The sequence below is a fragment of the Vipera ursinii genome, assembly GCF_947247035.1.
Source record: "Vipera ursinii genome assembly, chromosome: 5".
In the NCBI taxonomy this organism is placed as follows: Eukaryota; Metazoa; Chordata; class Lepidosauria; order Squamata; family Viperidae; genus Vipera; species Vipera ursinii.
In genome coordinates this window covers 91,539,918-91,561,770 of record NC_139518.1, presented here as the reverse complement: position 1 = coordinate 91,561,770, position 21,853 = coordinate 91,539,918, and the positions used below count along the sequence as shown (strand labels likewise).

General features: G+C 40.4%; 1 protein-coding gene across 1 annotated transcript in view; it reads left to right on the top strand.

The window, feature by feature from the left end:
• Positions 1 to 1,694: 1,694 nt before the first annotated feature.
• Positions 1,695 to 21,853, top strand: part of NDST2 (N-deacetylase and N-sulfotransferase 2) — a 77,687-nt gene continuing 57,528 nt past the window's right edge. The window contains exon 1 of the mRNA XM_083364194.1: positions 1,695 to 1,944. The gene's annotated coding sequence lies outside the window, so the exon portion shown is untranslated. The remainder of the gene's footprint in view (positions 1,945 to 21,853) is intronic.

Genomic DNA, 21,853 nt, shown 5'->3' with positions numbered 1-21,853 from the left:
TAGAAGTTTCTCCTTAATTCCAGGTTGCTTCTCTCTTTGATCAGTTTCCAGCCATTGTTTCTTGTCCTTCCCTCTGGTGCTTTGGTGAATAACATGACTCTCTCTTCTTTGTGGTGGCCCCTCAAACACTGGAATACTGCTGTCATGTCTCCCCTATTTCTTCTTTTCTTTAGACTAGCCAAACCCAAGTCCTGCAGCCGTTTTTCATATGTTTTAATCTCCAGGCCTTTGTTCATCTTAGTTGCTCTTCTCTGAATTTTTCCAAACTCTCAACATCTTTTTTGTGATATGGTTACCAAAATTGGCTGCAGTATTCCTGGAGTGGTCTTAGTAGGGTTTTATAAAGCGGTACTAATGCTTTGTGTGATCTTGATTCTATGCCTCTGTTTATACAATCCAGGATTGTATTAGCTTTTTTGGTTGTTGCTGCACACTGCTGGCTCATAGTCAAGTGATCGTCCACTAGGACTCCAAGGTCCCTCTCACAGTTACTGTTTTTAAGCCAGGTCTTCCCCAATCTGTACTTGTACCCTTGATTTTTCCTGCCTAAATGTAAAATTTTGCTTTTCTCCAACATTGAAACTCATTTTGTTGGATAGGACCCATTGTTCAAGTCTGTCAAGATCTTTTTGGATCCTGAGTTTGTCTTCTGGAGTGTTGGCTACTTCTGTCAGTTGGGTGTCATTGATGAAAATATTGAAGAGTGCTGGGCCTAAGACGGAACCTTGTGATACCCCGCTGCTTACTTCTCTCCGTGTGGATGTGGGGCCATTGAGGACTACTCGTTGAGTATGGTTTGCCAGCCAGCTACAGATCCATCTGGTGGTGATGTTGCCTATTCCAGCATTTTCTACTTTACCAAGGAGTAGGATGTGGTCTACTTTTATCAAATGCCTTACTGAAGTCTAAATATACTATGTCCACAGCATTTTTCTGATCTACTAGTTTAGTCACTTTGTTGAAGAATGAAATAAGATTGGTTTGGCGTGCTCTGTTGTTTTAACAAACCTGTGCTGGCTTCTAGTTATAACTTTGTTTGCTTCTAGTTGTTCGCAGATGGACTACTAGAAGACCTCCAAGGTCCTTTCCAGCTTTATTCTGATTGAAAGATATCAATCAAAGAAATAATGGCATTGATGAAAGCTTGCACCTATAAATGTCATAGTCTCTGTATTAAATGTGAGAAATAGCCATTAAAAGAACAAATATACTTATGAAATTGTTCTATTTCAGTATTCTTTTGGGTCCCCTCTTTTTTTTTAAAGAGTAATTTCTGCTCCTCACAGAATTGTTCTTTGGAGCTGGGAGTTGAAGTTAGAGCCCTAAGGGATTCCTATTTCGGGTCTTCTAGAAAGAGGACGTAGCGCTCATGAACGTCGGGCCGCTCAGCCAGGCGACCCAGCCTGAAAGCGCCCCAGTAATACGCGGCGACATAAAGCGCCAGCGGATACGGCCCGGTTGGGGAACCGCGGCGGCCTGAGAAATGGCTTTTCCTTCCCGAGAGAGCCCGCTGGCCTGGCAGCCGAGAAGGAGATGGGGAGGCAGCGGTCTCGTCCTCGTCGTCTGCGGCTCCCCCTTCCCCTCGGCGTCGGCCCCAGCCTGGCAGAGGCGGGACTGGGCGGACGGACAGGCGGCGCTCTCCGCCTCCCTGGCCTGGCCTGGCTCGGCTCGCCGCTTCCTCCCGTCGCCTCCAAGTGGAAGATGGCGGCGGTCTGACGCGCGGCTCGCGAGAGCTGAGCTGGGGCCGAGCCGAGGGAGCCTGCCGGCGGCTCCGGCCGAACCAAGGGGCTCCCGGCGCTCCGGGGAGGCCCAGCGCGGGCGGCAGGGACGGGGCAGAGGCAGAGGGAAAGGGAAAGGGAGAGAGGAGCCGCCGGCGGGAGCTAGGCAGAGGGGGAGCGCCTCGCCAGCGCCTGCCTGGGCTCTGCCGCACGTCGTCGGGAGAAGGTAAGCCGCCGCGCCGGCGGGCTGGCGGGCGAAGGTCAGGGGGTCTCCTGCAGCGGACTCCTCCGACGTCCTTGCCGGAGCTGCTGGAGACGATGAGGCGGCGGCGGCGGCGGCGGCGGCGCTCCTTCCAGGGGCGCTCCAAGCCCAGCTGTTCAGCCATCGATCAAGGATCGATGAGGCCCGGGAGCAGGGCTGGTCGAGGGGCTCGGGAGAAAGGAGCGCCCCCGTTGCTTGTCCCCTCCTTCCTCGCTCCCCACTCCCAATATGGCAGCGGTAATAGCCACGGCGACCACCACCTGCCTTGGGGGCTCTGGCGGGAGTGGATCCCAATGCGGGACGCTACTCTGGAGAGTGCCAAGTGCGGGGTCCCCGCTCTTCCTTGCGGCTTTCCTTCTCCCCTTCGTGCCTTGCCCGGCGCCCCGAGTTCAGGTGCGGTCCCGAAGCAGGGAACAGGATTCCCCAAATATTGCGTCTTCAGCTCACGGGAGTCCCGAAAGGTTGCACATCGCCTCTTGCCCGATCCTTTAACTTAGGCTAGAATGATCATTGTTCCGTTGCAATGTGCGATTGCTTGCCCTCTGGGTCCCCTCACTGTTGCTGGGATAGTTGGGGGATTTGGAAGTGGCTACAAGTGAAAACACACTGCGTTGATATACTGGGGGAATGGAAAGGGAAGCACAATACCATTTATGTGGAATTTGGTATGATTTGTTGAATGGGGATGTGAAATACCAATGGCAAAGAACCACATGCTTAGTGAGTGAGAAAGAAGTATTGCATTGCTCAGTCGTAGAATAGGAGGGGGGTGCACAAAAAAGGTCCAGATTACATCCATATCTGCTCCAATAGGAAATAATGGCTTGTATTATAGTCTGGTGGAGATTTTTGAAGACCTGCCGCCTGAAAAGTGTTACACTAAGCAAAGATTTATAGAAAAAAATCTTGGTTTTAATGACTAAGTTGAATAATTTGTTTTCTATTTCACACGCCAAATAACCATATTAGCTTTCAATGTGGAAATAATAGTGAATTAAATAAAACAATTGAAAACACAAAAGATGACAAAAAATATGAGCACAACATTTGAACCATGCAGCATTTAGAGAACAGAAGCAGCAGTCTGAACTGAGTGAGAGTGGTTGAAGGACCACAGTGTTACTACTATATGGTAATCTTACACTATATTAAAAACTAATTTCAATTTCTGAAGTATCTTACAAGTACTGCAACACATAATATGTTGCAGTAATATCTTGTAGGTACTAAGAATGATAAAAAAGTAGGAAAAATGAAGTGAGAATATCTGTACAGCCCAAACCAGTACTTGTACATCCTGATCAGTTCATTTACATCATGTTTTGCTAGCCCATGGTTTCTTGGGATATTATACTACAAAATCACGGATAACAAACTGGTGGCTGGCTTCACAGATCACACTAAATCAAAATGAATTATTTTATATCTAGCATAGTTTGTGAATCAGTCCGCATATGTTTAGGTGAACAAAGCTGTGTCAAGCAACACCCACTTGCCCACTGGTTTTTTGAGAAAACAGGATGACTCCCTCATGTAGATAAACCTCAGTGCTTCCATTTCATTAACTTACTGGCACATAGCCTATCCATTACAAGCACTCACTGAGCACACCTACTCTCTCATCTGAGAAAAAAAAATGGATCTCATCAGCGTAGTGTTGATTTCTTAGCTCATATCCCAGGTGATCTCACTCAAGTGAATAAGTGCCAGGGAACAGGGCACAGCCCTGCAGTGGACTCCAAAGCAAATGTGCCATGGATTTAAATGGTAGCTTTCTAAGGCCACTTTATAGAGTTAGCCATTCATGGGCATCCACAATGGGGTGGGGGAGGGGGGACATGATGACATGTGTCACAACACAACTACCTAGTTGCAGCATAGGTGATGGCAGGGCACCATGTCATCATTTTGGCAGTTAATGTAATAGGCATGAAACCGTCCCTCTATTTCTCATCTTGGCCAGGCATATCTTGTATTTGAGAGCCAGGATCTCTTATGTACTTTTTGTTTAGGAACACATAATTTATCAGAAGAACCAAACAAAAATCAGGTATCAAATTCCACAGAATTTGATCTTGAAACTCAGTGTTATTCAAAAGCGCCACCTCTATGGCATCTTCAAAGATAAAAAAAGTTCATTTCCGAGACAAGAAATCTTATCCTTTAGTTTGACAGATGGTATAATTTGTTAAAGCTCAAATGTAGAGTTGTTGGTGTCCGTGTTGTTGATAATGAAAACTCTCCTGGGTTGGAAAGTTAATAACAGCACAATGAGATAAAACATTGTTATTTTGATTCAAGTCTTAGATCTTATTTCTAAATTGTATTTCAGCAATTTCAAATTTCCTCAAGAGCCTTCTTTTAATAACATTTTATATTTAGGCTTTAACACTATTAAGAGTACTTTTTGCACTTTATGTCTTCCTGATCTCGTTGCTTTGTTTTCTACCCATTTCTTATTAAATATGAGCGGACTCAGGGTAATCATTCAGCCATAACATAAAGGCTTTTGCCATAATATATTGGTTAGTTTCTAATGCCATAAGATTGTTGTTTTGTGCAACAAATTAATATCACCTGTCTAAAAATTGTTGTAATAGAAGTATCTTGGAGGCTTTTGTCTTGTAGTTGGAATAGTAGGCCCTTTTATTCTCAAGTATCGGGGTTGTGCAACTGTTATGATCCATATCTGAAAAGGTTCTTTGATTCTGACAGGGGCGTGACAAGCAAACCTCTCATAAATTTTTCCTGGGCTCATACAGTAGCCAGATAGTCTCAGAAAATTATGTCTTTGAATTAAGGAGGTGACGATAGGGCAGCACCTTTCTCGTTTTGGATCCAAACAGCCATATGTTACTATAGAAATTTGTTTCCAGAAAGGGAATATTTATTACCATTAGCAGCCATTAAGATTTATGTGGCCAGAACAAGGGTCTTCAGCTGTACCATTTTTACAGCAACAGTGATGGGAAAAAACCCCCAGATATTACTTGTTGATCACAGCTAATGAAGGAAGGCAACAGTTGTGAACTACTCTGAACAGAGCCAAATTGATCTCCTGGGATTCATGAGTTGATACATTATTCATCAAAACGAGATGGTCCTGGCTTTCTTAAGGAGATGACCACATGTGCATTTTCACCAAGTAAGATTCATTCATTAACCTCAAACCACATACAATAGAATAGATGGTGTCTTCCTCAAACCTGATACCTCCAAATGGACTGACTTTGATTTCCAAAATTCTCAGCAATGGCTATTCTAATTAGGAATTCTGGGAGTTGGAAGTCTATAGATTTGGAGAATTTCTAGTTTTCAAAGGCAGTTGTAATGAATCATTATTAGTGTAAAATGCAGAATATGTGGGCAATTTTATTCAGAAAACATTCAGATAATGTTACAACAAAAATTCCTCAATATTTACAGTTGGACAAGATTGCAGAAAATCTGAATTATTCAGAAAATCTCTTGGCACTTCAAAGATGCAGTGGTGGCAAAATGCTTCTTTGCCACCATCACTGTCATACAGCAGATTGAAAACAAGCTGTCAATATTTTCAGTGAAGATTCTGGTTATTAGTGTATCAGCCTTCTGTAATAAAAGGCATATTGCACTTCTAAATTTCTTCCCTGCTAAGGGCTTACCTATCTGATGCTATTGGATCTCCATCAGTGAAGTTATTTAAATTTGTAGCTTGACCATATTAGACAGGAATGAAAACTCATTAACCAGCAAACCACTATAGGCTCTAAATCATAGCTTTGTCATGAGTTGACAAAGCTTAGTTTTCCAAAGGAGTTGAGAAAATGCCTTATTAGTATCATTTCTTCTGATTTGGCATTGCTGCTATACAGAATATTTTTGTCCTCTCATTCCTTTTACCAATAGTTTCTTCCATGGTCCCTAATAGGCTCTGATATCATACTGCTTGAAACATGTTTTTAATTGCTTTCCTTTGTGGCTTTCTGTGTATTTTTAAAATAATTATATCAGGTAACCTTAAAATTCTAATTTAGAGGGATGGGTTATTATGTATTTACTTTGTATGGAGAAATTGTGTCTGCTTCTTCTTCTCCTGTTTGCTCATTTATTTTTGTTATTTTGATGAGTTAAGATATTACCATTATTTTGATGAGTTAAGATATTACCATTCTAATCAGTACTGTGAGGTGATTTCTAGAGTTGTTTCTCCACTTAACTTCTTTTCAAGAGAGAAATAAGTCACAAAAGGGCAGAAATATCCCTTTTAATTGAAAAAAGCTTGTCCTTTTATTATATGAATATTTTAAGAAGCTTCAGATAAGTGATTCAGTTTTCAAGGGGTCAAAGCAAGTTGGGCAAATACATGTGTTAGATATGTGAAAGAAACCTCATTACAATCTAGGATACTGTCATTCTAACAGAAAAATTGTATTATATATTTCTGTTCCTAAACCTATATATATATGGGAGTATTACTTTAAGTATCCGTTATTTTTAGATCAGGAGAAAACATGACTGAATTTTATTGTGCAAATGCGAGAGGGAAAGGCATAATGTTTTACGTTCCAGATCATCAATGTTTATGTGAGCTTGCATCTCCTTTTGGATATTCAATTTATAGCAGATTCTTAATTGCCATTGCATGTTACAAAATATTGATTATCTACTTTATAATTATCTAAACATAAAAGTGTGGTGTGGCTGATTTATAATTGACCATAGTTAGAATAATTGAATGCAATTCCACTTGGTGTCTCATAACAATATGACTGGGAGAAGTGATATACGGTATGTGAAACACTTTACAGACAGCTGAATCTAAGTGCCACTGACTTTCTTTCTACCAAGCACAAAAATGCTTCCTGCCCTCCAATTAAAGTAAATGCAGATTTTCTGGTAAGTTAACTCTGAAAGGTTTTCACATTCTTTACTTCAAAATGTAAATTACTTGAAAAGTCATTGAGATGGAAATAATTGAGCTGAAATATCTAAAGAAAATAAAAATGTAAAAAGTGTTAATTTACATGAAAATGTTCTACAGGCTGGATTTTTTTTTTATCCTTAACTATACAGGGGCATATTTTTTCAACATGTGCTTATTTTATTCCAGTGCCACCGTTTGCCCTGAATATGCTTGCAAGGAATACCCAAATTAAATGCAAATTTAAGATCACCTAAATTTACTTGCATTGTTTCTATTTTTTATGCAGTTAATGAATTGCATGGATCACAGAGGAAAGAGTGCTTGGGATTTAAAGGAAGGGAGCTGTGGCAGAAATGACTCTTCTAAAACAGCAGTGTGTTCATGTCTTTCTTCCTGAACCTTTCCACAAAGGTCACAAAACAGGAGAGAGGAAAAAAAGCACAATTATAAATATTAAAAATTTATACCAGTATTGTGGATATGTGGATGCATGGATTTAGGAGTACAAAGGAAAGGAGTATCCAGTTTTTTATTTCTTTGGGTAAACATGTCTATCAATATGGAGAAGTAATATTTGTCTATAATCATGGGTGCCCACAGGGGGGCAAGTGTTGAAACAAGGATTGTGACACAAGTCTGCTTGTTATATATTTGCATGTGATGTTGTGACCCAAATACAAAAATTGGAACGTGCATTATGACATTACAATGCGTATTTCATCATTTTAGGGAGAAGCATTGTAAAAGAAGTATGCTTAGAGTTATTTATTTAAAACATTTATATAGCCCGCCAGTTTGGGCTAGTAATGAAAGCATCATGCTAGAAATCAAGAGTTGGTGAGTTCTAGTGCTGCCTTAGCCATCAAAGCCCGCTGGGTGACCTTGGATCTGTCATGCTCTTTCTTATGCTGATTCACCTCAGAGGATTGTTGTTGTGGAGAAAATAGGTGGAAGGAATATTAGATATGTTTGTCCCTTGAATTATTTATAAAAATAATAAGGGCAGGATAAAAAATATTGTTTTAAAAAACCCAACTGTGGGTGACTCACAACCAAAGGATAAAACAACATGTATAAACAATATAATAATATAATATAATATAATATAAAGTTGGAAGGGACCTTGGAGGTCATCTAGTCCAACCCCCTGCTCAGGCAGGAAACCCTATACCATTTCAGGCAAATGGCTGTCCAGTCTCTTCTTAAAAACCTCCAGTAGAAACAAAACAATAAAACTGGTAAACTCAAAACCTAGCTGTTCACTTTCTCACTTCTTTTCCAACACCTACATGAGTCTTCCAGTTTGGGGTTTGGTATCATCATATATTGTTGATATCCAATTATCGCTCTTATCCTGGACTGGCCAAGTGAGGCTGTTGAGGTTCTGTCCCAGGGAACAGAACTGGAAGCTATGCAGGTCTGATTGTTCGTGCTTGACATAGACTCAGTCAGTTGGAGATATTGTAGCTTTGACCTTGGATGGAGGTGTTCCTGGACTCTTTGCTCCTGCTTGATGACAGTTGACAGCTGTGGTTGGGAAGGCTTTTGCATAGCTTAATCTTTTTTTAAAAAAGTTTTTATTATTTTTCCCCTCATACATACAATAATAATTTTTCAACCAATGTGCTGTCTGGGTTTACAGTCACTAATACCTATTTAATTCCTAATCCTTTATTCTTTCCTCTAGCCATCAGTAAAATAAGTCCCAAGTTTGGTAATATTCTGTTTCTTCTTCTTTCAGTCTCATAGTCAATCTGTCCATCTTTGCACATTCTAGTATTTTTTTGATTATTTCTTCATCTGATGGTATTCCTTCATTTTTCCAATATTGCACAAATAAAATTCTTGCCGCTGTTGTGACGTGCAAAATCAAATATAAGCTTTGTTTGTTAGTCTTTTCTGGCATTATACCTAATAAAAAAAAGTTCAGGTTTAAAATCTACCTGTTCTCCCAACATCTTTTCTAGCCAAGTATGTATCTTTTTCCAATAATTCTTTACTTTATCACATGTCCACCAAACATGATAATACGTGCCTGATTTACGTTTACATTTCCGACATCTATCTGACATATTTTTAAACATTTTTGCTAGTCTTGCTGGAGGCAAGTGCCATCTATAAAACATTTTATATAAGTTTTCTTTATAAGAAGTTAACATTGTCAGTTTGTAATTTCTTTCCCATAAATTTTGCCATTTTTCTAATTTTATATTGTGGGAAGAAAAGTCACCATCGTGGTTCCTCCAAGCGGGGAATAAACATGGCAACTGCTTTGGGAAGAAGGTTGTAGTTTATTGCAGAGGAAAGGCAGACAGAAAGATGGATCCAACAGGAAAAGAAGGGCTGAGCACATGTGGGTAGTGGGTTTTTATACCCCCTGGACTCTTTTGTCTGGAGTTATTTCCTGTTTCAAGCTTTGTATTTGTCATGTATTCTGTCCTGAGCCTAGGTGTGCCACTCTAGGATTCTTGCTGGTTGTCTGTCCAAGCCCACCTCCCTGGGGCTGGGGTATGTAGATTTTAGGAGTCTTCTTAGCTTCAACCTTCCTGAATGGTTTACATCTGCATTTCTATAGAGTTGGTTTCTGCTTGGGGGAGGGAGACTTGGGGCTATTAAGAAAACCTGGGCATGCTTTTCTGCCTTTTAACTTCTTTTTTGGAAATGTATTTTCCTGCCCTTTTAATATTTCCTTCTCTGGGGAGATGACTTCCCACAATCCCCCCCTTTGTGCCCTAAGTGTGTGAATGACACACTTACTGGCACAAGATTAAAATTGGTCTGATCAGGGATACTTGGTAAGCAAACTTTAAATTGTTAATGCAAAAAGAAACACTAATGGAGGCAGCAGAAAAGGATTCCTGCCCATAAAGTTCTAAAAGTCAGGGCAAAAATTAGGTGGAAAAGAAATTTATAGTTACCAATATTTTGTGCCAATTATTTTTCAAATGTTGGATGTCACCTTTAGCTTCCAGTCAGGTTTGCACATTGCTCCCAAAAATCTTCACAGCCATGGTTTGCCTCAGCACCTAACCACTGGCTGCCCATTTTCAAGAGTTGTTTCCTGCCTTAGCTCTTAATTCAGCGCATCCAGGTTTGTAATTTGTAATGTCCAATTAATGTTAGCCAGTATCCAAGCAAGGCCATTCCATTCTTTAAACTGCACATAGTGAGCCCAATCTGAGTCCACCAGAGCAAGATATTCAGGGCTTAGATCTCTTTCCTGATACCTCCTCATGTCATATGAATTGCAAATCACCTGAGGGGTCTTGGTTCCCTCCCCTTGGAATTTTACTGGAGGTTGGAGCTTTACTGAAGGTAAGTAGAAGGGAGACTCAATGTGATTCTAAATGGTGTGTGTGTGTGTGTGTGTAGCTACTAATACAAACAGGCAATACAAACATTCTGGATAAATTTTTCCTCCCACCATACAGAAGTCCCAAGGTGTTCAGGACTTCTGTGTGCCAACTGTTCCCAAATGCCATCTCTCCATAAATACATTTAACTGGCTTATTGCAATACAAATGAAGCAAGAAAGAAAACTTTACAATGAGTTTCCACCCTCCCCCCATAGTCCAATTTTCTTGTAAGGCTTCACGTGGGGTCCCATGGCACCTTCCTTCAGCTTTTCACAGGTATCTGGGGGACTGGTAGAACTTGGGACTCCCTCAGGTTGTATGGTGGCTTTTTTGTAGATGGCTGGATTCAAAACTCAATTCCATGGCTCCGTGGCATCTGTGTCAGAGGTTTGGGGGGGGGTGTCATCTGTGCAGAGCTGAAAGACATGAGAACAAGAACTCCTCCCCCCTTTCTGGGTGGACTCTCCCAGGAGAGGCAGACAAAGGCATGGAGAACAAAAAGATAAGAATTGGGAGGGGGGTAATTTGCGGACAGAGTTTTGAAAAGGCATTAATACTGCAGTTGTTAAAGATTCTGGTAAGAGAACATAAAAGAAGGACATCCCCTCCTCATCCCATAGAAAAAATATCTTGGCAAATACAGGAATAACCCAATGGGAGCCTAAGTGGGAGCCTGAGGCTAAATGAACAAACAATTAACACACACATTGGCTACAAGGAATGCAGAACTGACTAACAGCAATTAGAACTGATAGAATTAGAATAGGAACAACAAAAGATACACAACAATAAAATAATTAACTCCTGGAGCAAATGTTAACACCTTTTAGACAGATTTGAGATAGAAATTAACCCAAACCCAACAATAGACACTGACCAACAAATCTGAAAAGACAAATTTAAACTCACCAAAAGAAATGACAATTTTGGAAACCATGAAAAGGTATAAGAACTCATGCTTAGGACCATTCTGTCTCACTAGGTGGGGTTTCATGCTGAACTGTCACTCAACTTTAATCTCTGTGATCAAACCTATTTTTCCAGTACCTGGCTTCCCATTCTATTTGTTCCCCTCTGTGCTGCTTGTGAGAATCCCAGCTGGAAGAGTCTGAACGGGAGAATTCCTCCCAACAGTCTCATTTCTGAACTGAACATTTTTAACGGGTTAGGACTTAGGTTATATTAGTCACGTCTGTAACTGGTCCAGTGAAACAACAACAACAATAATAACACAGTTTGCATCCATCAAATCTGCAATAAACTTACAGATTTACTGTAGGAATATTTAAACTAAACAATGGGGACATTGAGTTAATTTCATTTCATTTCATTTCATTTATTAAATTTATATACGGCCCTTCTCCCGAAGGACTCAGGGCGGTGAATTGATACAGAACATCCCTGTCCCTATCAATCAAAAACTACAGGGTTAGCAGTGAATGTAACAAAGATGTATGTGTGGACAAGAATGTCAACCTTGCTGTCAAGCAAAATCAAAGTTTTAATAGTAAGTGCAAAAACAGGTGATAAGAAAATAAGGGGAACTCAGGCACCACACACAGGTTAAATAGAAAGTAAACACAGGGTCAGTCATAAAGGACTCAAATATCTGTACACCACTGCACAGAGTATGAACAGTAAACAGGGTGAACCAGAAGCTCAGGCAAATGAGGGCAGATATGATAATGTTGCCATTATGGAAGCCTGGTGGGATGAAACCCACAAATGGAACCATTTAAAGGAAACAGACCAAATAAAAGAGGTGGAGTTTCTCTTTATAAGAAATGACTACATCTCCACAGAAATAGAGCACAACAATGATGAAAAATCTTGAATGCATTTGGGTCAATAAAAAGGAAAGAATGACATTGCCATAGGTGTATACTATAGGCCACCCATCCAAACAGAGGAAATAGATGAACCTTTTGCTAGTCAGCTAACTAACGTATGTAGGAAGCATAAGCAGTAGAACATAGTCAAACTAGAGTCTTGGACTTTAAGAGCTAATTTCAATGAACTTAGAGAGGGCTTGGGAGGGATTCCATGGATGAGAATCCTCAAGGGAAAAACAATTTAAAAAGCTTGGGAAATTTTGTAAAAAACGTTTACCACAATACCAACAAAGGAAAAGAATAACAGCTCTCAAAAGATATTGGCATGGCTGCATAAAGAATTTTCTGATAAATTGAAAGATGAAAAAGACAAGCATAAAAAGTGGAAAGGGGCACATAACTAAAGCAGAATATCAGCAAATAGCCCAAGCCTGCAAACATGAAGTGAGGAAAGTTAAGGCTCAAAATGAACTAAGGCTTGTGACCAAAGTCAAAAATAACAAAAAACTTCTTTCAACAAGAAAAAATAAAAAATTAAATTATTGTGGCAAGAAGGTGACAAGCAACAGGGAGAAAGCAGAACATTTAACATTTTTTTCTCTCTTTACACAAAAGAAAAAGGTTATCGAAAACAATACATAAAAAATAGATTAGAAACACAAACTAAGATAGGCAAGAAAATGGCAAGTGAGCACCTTTCCAAATTTACCAGGACCAGATGGATTACACCCAAAGGTTCTCAAGGAACTGGCAGATATGATCTCAGAACCACTGAACTATATTTTTCAAAGATCCTGGAGCACTAGGTAACTATCAGAGGACTGGAAAAGAGCTGATGTAGTTCCTTTTTTTTCTCTTAAGAAAAGAAAGAAAAGAAAAAAATAGATCCAGGAAACTACAGACTTATCAGCCTGACCTCACCTGGGCAGATTCTGGAAAAGATAATCAGACAACAAATCAACGGAATACCTAGAGGCAAACAAAGTCATTACTGTAAAGCCAACATGGGTTTGTCAAAAACAGATCATGCTAAACAAATCTTATTGCATTCTTTGATCAAGTGACAAAATTAGTGGACCAGAGGAATGCTGTTGATACAATTTACTTGGGCTTCAGTAAGGCATTTGATAAAGTTGGCATAGGGTTTCCTGCCCAAGCAGAGGGTTGGACTAAATGACTTCCAAGGTCCCTTCCAACTTTATCATTCTTATTAAATGCAAGAGTGAAACTTTTCCAGCAGATGAACTTAAAAACATTCCCTCCTGCTACAGTAACTTTGGGCTGTTCTTAAGAGTACATAGAGAGAAAGAGAAGAAAAACAAACACATTTTTCTTCACTCTGTTTGTTGGCCAGACAGACAGAGTGAGGGTATTTTCCTTTTGGTAGCTTATTTTAAGCAGAATTTCTAGCAGAATTTTAAAATTCTTTTTCTCTTTGGATTAGACACAGTTAACAGTCACATTTACCTCACACACAAAGACTTTGACACACATATTACACACAAAAAGACAAGAGAACATAAAAGGAAACAGAAATCTTAATTTTACACATCCTAGTCATTCCCACCATAAATCTCAGTTAAATTAGGGAAGGCACATATTTTAAACATACCACGTGGTTGCATAGAGAGAGAGAAAGAGAGAGAATCACTATTTCTTATTTTCCCTTTGAGTACCTTTATTTAGTCAATTGGTTTCCCAGCAAAGCCCTAGCAAAGTCCATTTTCTTTATATATATTTTCTCTACCTATCTCTTTTTCATACCTGCCTGAACGGGTAGCTGATTCCCGTCCCAGGCCTCAAGCAAGCTTTTCTGGGGAGCCTATCTCGGCCCTTTAACTAGAACCCACCTTGGTTCTATCGGGCTTGGCACACTGAAGCCTCCTTGTGAGACTTCCGCCTACCTCCACAGTTTTTTCTTGGGTCAAAAAGGGACCCAAGGAGCACTCTGGATCCCTCACACAGTACTGGGACGCTCCTTTAGGGATCTACCACCACGGTTTCAGACCAAAAAGGGTCTGTCGAGGACCTTCTGCTCCCCTGCAGAAGGTACGGGACGCTCTTACCGGTTTTACCTTCACTTTTCACCACCGCTGTTTGCAGACTTCAAATGTCTGGGAGGACCTCTGCTTGGTTTCCAGAGGTAAGGGACGCTCCTTGCCCGGGGCTTAATTTCCTAACTTTGCTTTGCTTTGCTTACAGGGCTTAACCAGCTAGTTGCCTAAATCCAATTTTCTCATTCCACAGTTTTTCACACAGTCTCTCCCTTTTCCTTAACAAAAGGTCCTGCACTCTGGCCAAACCCCCATTCTTTCCAGGGTCTGCAACTTGAACAGATCCTTTCTGCGGCTAGGAAAGGCCAGAGGGAGCAAAATCCAACTGTGATTGGGGAAAAAGGTCTTCTCACTCACACACACAGAAACATACACACATTTCTTTTACCCCCCCCCCCCCGGGCTTTAAAGTTAAAATTTAGAGGTACTCACCTTCACCTTGCCAAACAAATTTCAAAATTAGTGAATTTAAATCTTTTAAAAAAATTCTCAAGTTTTATAGGTATTGTTCGAAATAGGAATAATATTTTCAGTAGTACATTCATTTTCACTGTGGCAATTCTTCCTAGTATTGACAGTTGCAAGTTTTTTCATTTTTCAAAATCCAGTTTTATTTGATTCAATAATTTTATATAATTAGCTTCTTTTATCTATGAACATCTTGCTGTTAAATGTATTCCCAAATATTTAACCTTTTGAAATATCTGTAATTCTGTTTTTCCTGACATTTTTTTATCTGTAAGGGTTTTAGCTATTACTTTGGTTTTTTCTCTGTTTATTTTCAATCCTGCCATTTCTCCATATTGTTCTATCTTTCCCAGTAATTTAGGAATCATCTCCAAAGGTTCTTCTAAAATAAATACCAAATCATCAGCAAATGCTTATAGTTTATATGTTTTGTCTTTTATTTCTAGTCCTTTAATTTCTGTATCTTATCTAATATTTCTATTAGATATTAAATAAATATGGTAGACTTCCTGAGTAAAAATAACTAACAATGGAGATAATGGACATCCTTGCCTTGTGCCTTTTCTTATCTCAAAGTTCTCAGTATAATCTCCATTCACGATCACTCTCGCTGTTTATTGTATATTGTTTTTATTATATTTATAAAGTTCTGTCCAAAATCCATTATTTGTAATTGCTGAATCATGAGTGGCGAGGAAACATTATCAAATGCCTTTTGGGCATCCAGAAATATTAGTGCCACTTGTTTCCCTGGATGTAGTTCATAATATTCCAATACATCCATTTTCCCTCTTAAGTTGTTTTAATTTGTCTCTTTGGTAAAAAACCATTTTGATCTGAATGTATAAATTCAATTAAGTATCTTTTCAGTCTCCCTGCCATTACTGAAGTAAAAATTTTATAATCCACATTCAGTAACGATATCAGTCTATAATTTTTATCTGTGTCAAATCTAGTATTAAAGTAATATTTGCTTCTATCCATGTGTTTGGGAGTTCAGTTTCCAACAAAGGTTCATTGTGCATGTCTTTCAGTGGTTCACTTAGTATATCTTGTAGGGTTTTATGTAACTCTGCCAGTAGTCCATGTGGCCCCCGTGTTTTCTCATTTGTTTTGTCTTTTTATGGCCTCTGTTATTTCATCATTGTAATTTTTTCCTCTAACTTAGTCTAAAAGTTTCTGGAAGTTTCAGAAGGTTATTTTCTTCTAGATATTGGCTCATTCTCTCTCTTGGAATTTCTTCTATATCATACAGTTTCTTGTAATATTCTTTAATTATCTTTTTTATTTCTTCATTTTTAAATTGTAGCATAGCTTCATCTTGTGTACTAGTTGCACCCTTTCCTAGATTGAGGGGCCCTTCACACTGCTATTATGCCCTGGTCACCCGAAGGCTTGATTACTATAACATCTTCTAAATGGGGCTGCTTTGGAAGATCACATAGAAGCTTTACTGGTCCAGAGTGCAGTGGTTTGGGTAGTGATTGGCATGCTTTGCTATGCTTAGGTAACATCTCTGCTTCATGAGCTGCACTGATTGCCAGTTTGGTTCTGAATACAATTCAAGATGCTACTTACTATCTATAAAGGCCTCACAAAGCTCCATCTGCACGTACAAAACCATCCCCTGCCCCCCAGCGCTATCCACAACCACCGCTGCTGCTTCAAGGAGCCAGAAAGGTTAGGGACTACTGTCCTACCATATCTGCCCAGCCAGTCCAATCTGGCAAGGTTGTGCTCCTGATTCTGTCAGTTAAAGAATGCCATCTATAGCGACCCTGGAAGCATGTCTTCTCGTGTCACAATGCCTGCCTTCTGGAATGAAGTTCCTCCCAAGATTTGAACATCCTACTGGTTTTTTGAAGGACTCTGAAGACCTGATTCTTCACCAAGTCTTTTAGGAGTGTGATTGAATACATCTTTTTCTTCTTTTCCTTTGTTCCCTTCCATGTTTGTTATTTCTGCCGTGTCATCATCATCATCCCAAGAAACTAGTTTGGTTTGGGCTTAATTCCACAATTCCACAAACCCATTAATTGTGATTTTATAAATCATGGTCTGTAATGTCAGTGGAGGGACCTCACACTTCATTTTGGAAGCCTCCAAAGTGTTGTAGGAGGTATGAGAGAAGGTGAGGACCATTTCAAAGTGTGTAAATCAGGCAGCGGTATTTAATTCCCCATTTTTTGTCCAGGGTAGGTAACATCTCTTAATCTTTTATTATCTTGGCACTTGTCATCAGCAAATCAACCCAAGATCAGGTTAGCCCCAGATACTACAGCAATCAGGGATAACCTGGCAATGTAATAAACCTTCTTTTAATGATTAATTGATATAATGGCAAGCAATTCTAACCAGAAACAAAAGTGTCATCAGGGCTTCTATTACATCCTGTTTCTTACTGCAACAACTCAGACTGTTTCTTCACAGTTGAACAATTGTTCCTACTTAAATGAAGCCATTTTTATTTTCATTTAGAAATATGATAATTGTATTGGTGTTTAGTGCAGGTGGAATGCCTATTAGTTTGATCGTCCCTCTACCGAAGGCAGGAAACCTTAATTCCATTCCCTTATGGATTAGCCTTTAAACCCCTTATCATCTTTGTTACTCTTTTTTGGCAGCTGGCTCATACTTAAATGGTTGTCTACTAGGAAACCAAGACCCCTCTTAACTACTGATGAACTAGGACAACCTCGGCTGACTCAGGAATTCTGGGAGTTGGTCCATGAGTCATAAAAGAGCCGAGATTGCCTATCCCTGAACTAGGTACTGCCTACTCTATACTTGTGCACTTGGTTTTTCCTGCCTAAGTGCAAGACCTTGCTTTCCTCACCATCATACTGCATCATGTTGGATAGGGTCCAATACTCAAGTCTGTCAAGATCCTTCTGAATATTGAGTATCTTCCAAAGTGGTTGCAATGCTCTCCAGTTCGTTGATCCCCTTATCTAGATCATTTATGAAGATATTGAAGAGCACCTGGCCCAAGGAAGCGGTTCCCCACTGCATGCTTCCCTCCATATAGATGTAGTTCCATTAAGGACTACATGCTAAATGCAGTTGGTCAGCCAACTGCAAATTCATCTAATGGTGATACTGTTTCTCCTACATTATTCTATCTTACCAAGAAGTAGATTGTGGTCTGCTTTGTCGACTGCCTTACTAAAGTCCAAGTAAACTATATTCATAGCATTTCTTTGATCCACTAATCTAATCACTTCATCAAAAAAAGCAATATGGTGTATCTAGCACGATCTGTTCGTAACAAATCCATGCTGGTTTCTAGTGATTTTTTATTCATTTCTAGGTGCTCACAAATCTGCTGTTTATCTTTTCTAGAATTTTTGTAGGTATTGATGTCAAGCTGATTGGTCTGTAATTTTTTGGATCCACTTGTTTTTCCTTCTTGAAGCTTGGAAACATATCATTTCTTTTCCACTCCTTTGGCAGTTGCCCCGTGCTCCAGGAGCTCTGAACGATTTTGCTCTGAGATCACATCTGCCAACTTCTTTGGTACTCTGGGATGTAAACCAGGGTTTGAAATGGCTAAACATAAAATGCATAAAAGGCTAAATAGGATCATCGCTGGTTTGGTGCTTGGATGGGAGGCATAAAAAGATCCCAGGAACCCAGATTAAGTCATTAAAAAAGCAGGGCAGAAGAAATCCCTGGCAAACTATTTCTTCTGGTTGTCTGGAAAACAGCACAGACACTAGGAGCCAAGCTACACAGAAATGAGATTTAACTTTTTTATGATTTTTGAAATGAAAAACCCAAAGAATGCATCCTTTATTGATTTATTTATCAGATTGATACAGCCGCCCAATTACAAAATAGTGACTGGTCAGTCAGTATACAGCAGTTTATATTTATCTAACACTATTTAAGCCTAAAATAATGTATTGTGAAAATATAAACATCAGCTTGTTTCACAAAGATAGTTTGCTTTTAATTGCGGAAATATGAGTCCTGTATCTTAAAATTAAAATTATTACAGTAATAAAGGTACCGTAATACTTTCCAAACTTTTATCTAGTCAACTTTCAGTTAAGATCCCATCTGCTTTTGGCTTTCTACAGTATACCCTTTAAATCAGATTTCTCAGCCTTGGTGACTTTAAGATGTGTGGAGTTCAAATCTCGGAATTCTTCAGCCAGCAATGCTGGGGTGAGGAAAAAATTGTGTGGGGAATTCTGAGGGCACTAGCTGTAAGGGTAAGGTCACTTCAGGTTTTAGAAGGCTGCAGTGGAAAACAGGGTGGACTTGATTTAGCATCCTTGGCAATTCTAATTCTACTGTGACAGAGGTTATAATGTGTTTGATGGGGAAAGGCCCCACAAATTTTGGACCTAGTTTCTTAGGGGGTTGTAGCAACTGCAGGAATCGAGTGGACAGATATACTCGATCCCAGTGTGGGAGGCTCTACTCTTATCTGCCTGTGCCTTGTATGCTGCTCTGGCTTTGGCTAGAACACGGGTCGGCAACCCACGGCTCTGGAGCTGCATGTGGCTCTTTCAGCCTTCTCCTGCAGCTCCCAGGCCGCCTCCGCCATTTACAGAGAGAGAGACAAAGACAGAGGCACTTGTGCTTCTCTTCTCTCTCTCTCTCTCTCTCTCTCTCTCTCTCTCTCTCTCTCTCTCTCTCTCTCTCTCTCCTCTCTCTCTCTCCCTCTCTCTCTCCCTCCCCCCCCCTCTCTCTCTCTCTCTCTCTCTCACACACACACACACACACAGAGAGAGAGAGAGAGAGAGAGAGACACAAAATCTGAAGATGCGAAGGTTTTGTGAGAACCCCGAGCTGAGAAGGTGATAACAAGTTGTTCTCAGGTGCCACAAGCTTGGTGCAAGTGGAGTTCTCCAGAGAAGAGGCAAATCACATGGTCCCAGGGTTCATCCCTCCTCCCCAATTCCCAAGAAGATACATCAAAGCAAAAAAGAAACAAAGCAAAAATGGATACATCATACAAAAGCCTCAAGGCCCCCCTCCCCACCAGAATGGCAGTGCCCCAATAGGGAATTATGGGGACCTGACACTTCTAACTCTTCATGCTTTCATATGAACTTATTTTTAATAACGAATTGTGTTTTTCAGCTGGATGTCTTAAATTAGCAAGTTGCTCCTAACGTTTAGGGTTTCCTGCCTGAGCAGGGGGTTGGACTAGATGACCTCCAAGGTCCCTTCCAATTATTATTATTATTATTATTATTATTATTATTATTATTATTATTATTATTATTATTATTAATAATAATAATAATTTAGCAAGATGATAGCACTAAGTTCAGTTATTTCTCATTTTTCTTCTTCTCAAGGACAGCCATTCATGTGGTGTGACAATTTTTTCCCAGTGCTATTTAACTCAAAGGTTATTTTTTCCTGGCTCTCTTCCCTGTGTGTCATTGTCAACTGTCTTATTAGTATATGCAGCAAAAGAAACTCCTGGAACATGATTTTACCAAGAATATAACTTTACTGATAGATCCACATAGGCACAGTAGAAGCAAAGCCTATTCTGAAGTTTTCGTGCAAAAAACTGTATAGTTAAAATCCCCCCTTATGCACTGTCCAGTCCACCAATCCAGTGCAATCTCTTTGGTTTGGGAAACAGTCTGCTTGGCTCACAAGGCTCTCATCATTCGACCTTGACATGTCGAAATTTTCCCAGGCCACAAACGGTGTACATGAATTCCTCAATTCCTTACCAGCCACCCATACATTACAATCATAGCGCTCCCTGATTTCTGTTGTCTGGTTATGAACAAAAGTGCACAGCGAGTCGGCCATGACATGCCAACCCTCCAGAAGAAAGATCAGTTCTACAAGAGAGCAAACATACATGAGGTTATATTAGATAGAATTTTTTGTTTCGACATCCTACCAGGGCCAGGTGGGATGTTTGGTGTGGAAGTTGTGAATAAGTTTAGATGCCCTAACATCTTTTGCTGCCACTCATTCTGCATCTGCTAACGCTAAATTTTGCAACTTCCTTTTGTAGTATCTGGAGTCAAGAATTTCCTTGACCTCAAGATGTTCCTCTCCTTTTACTAGGATTGGAGGGGGAAGTAGCTTCGGAGCAGGTCTTAAAACCGAGCTATGGAAAGTTTCAATAGACTTCAATGGAACACTGGATGGATGTGCCTGAGCCTTTTAGGCAGTCCTAATTTCACTGTCACCATATTTATGATCTGGACAATTGGGAGAGGTCCTATGTACTTGGGTCCCAGCATTTTGCATGGTTGCCACAGGTTCAAAAACTTTGTGGACAGGTATACTCGAATCCCGAGTGCCGCATAACAGAGTGAGCGCCTGTTACTCGTCCCAGCTTCTGCCAACCTAGCAGTTCGAAAACACGGAAAAATGCAAGTAGAAAAATAGGGACCACTACGGTGGGAAGGTAACAGCATTCCGTGCGCCTTTGGCGTCTAGTCATGCCGTCCACATGACCACGGAGACGTCCTCGGACAAGCCCTGGCTCTTCAGCTTTGAAACAGAGATGAGCACCGGCCCCTAGAGTCGGAAACGACTAGCATGCATGTGCGGGGGAACCTTTACCTTTACCTTATACTCTGTCTCCTACTCTGAACTCCCTCGGGGGGGGGTCCTCTTCCTGTCTGCTTGTCTCTCCTGCGCTTCCCTCGCTTTTACTAGTGCCTTACACAGACCCATGTTAAAATCAAGACTATTACTATTTAAGTAAAAGAACTACAGGTAATCCTTGAGGTACGACAGGCCATTCAACGAACATTCAAAGTTACAACACACACCTCAAATGCTAAATATGAATCTGTTTCAAAGTTACACATTTTGTAGCCCCTGCCCCATGGTCATTCACCCTTCTGACCGACTGCAGAGATGATGCAGCACACCCACTCACCTATTCCTCCCACCTTGCCTGGCCAGGTGCTCAGTGGTCCCCAGAACCCAGTATATTGGCCTGCTTTGCCAATATACTGAGTTCTATGCCTTCCTCCCCACCCCCACTCTCCCATCGCCATTCACTTACTTACTTTTTGACGGGCTCAGGAAGACAGCGTAGAGAAGGCTGCTCCCTCGCTGGGCCATGTGGCATAATCACAAAGAAGAAATCTGATCTCTTTTCTTTCCATGGCAATCCTTTCGCCCCAGCAAGCATAAATTGGTAGTGATTTACCCTGACTGGGGAGGAAAGGATTGCCATGGAAGCAAAAAAGATTGGATTTCTTCTTTGCTTTATCAGTGCTAACTTTACGCTAGTCTTACACTGCTTCCGTGGCA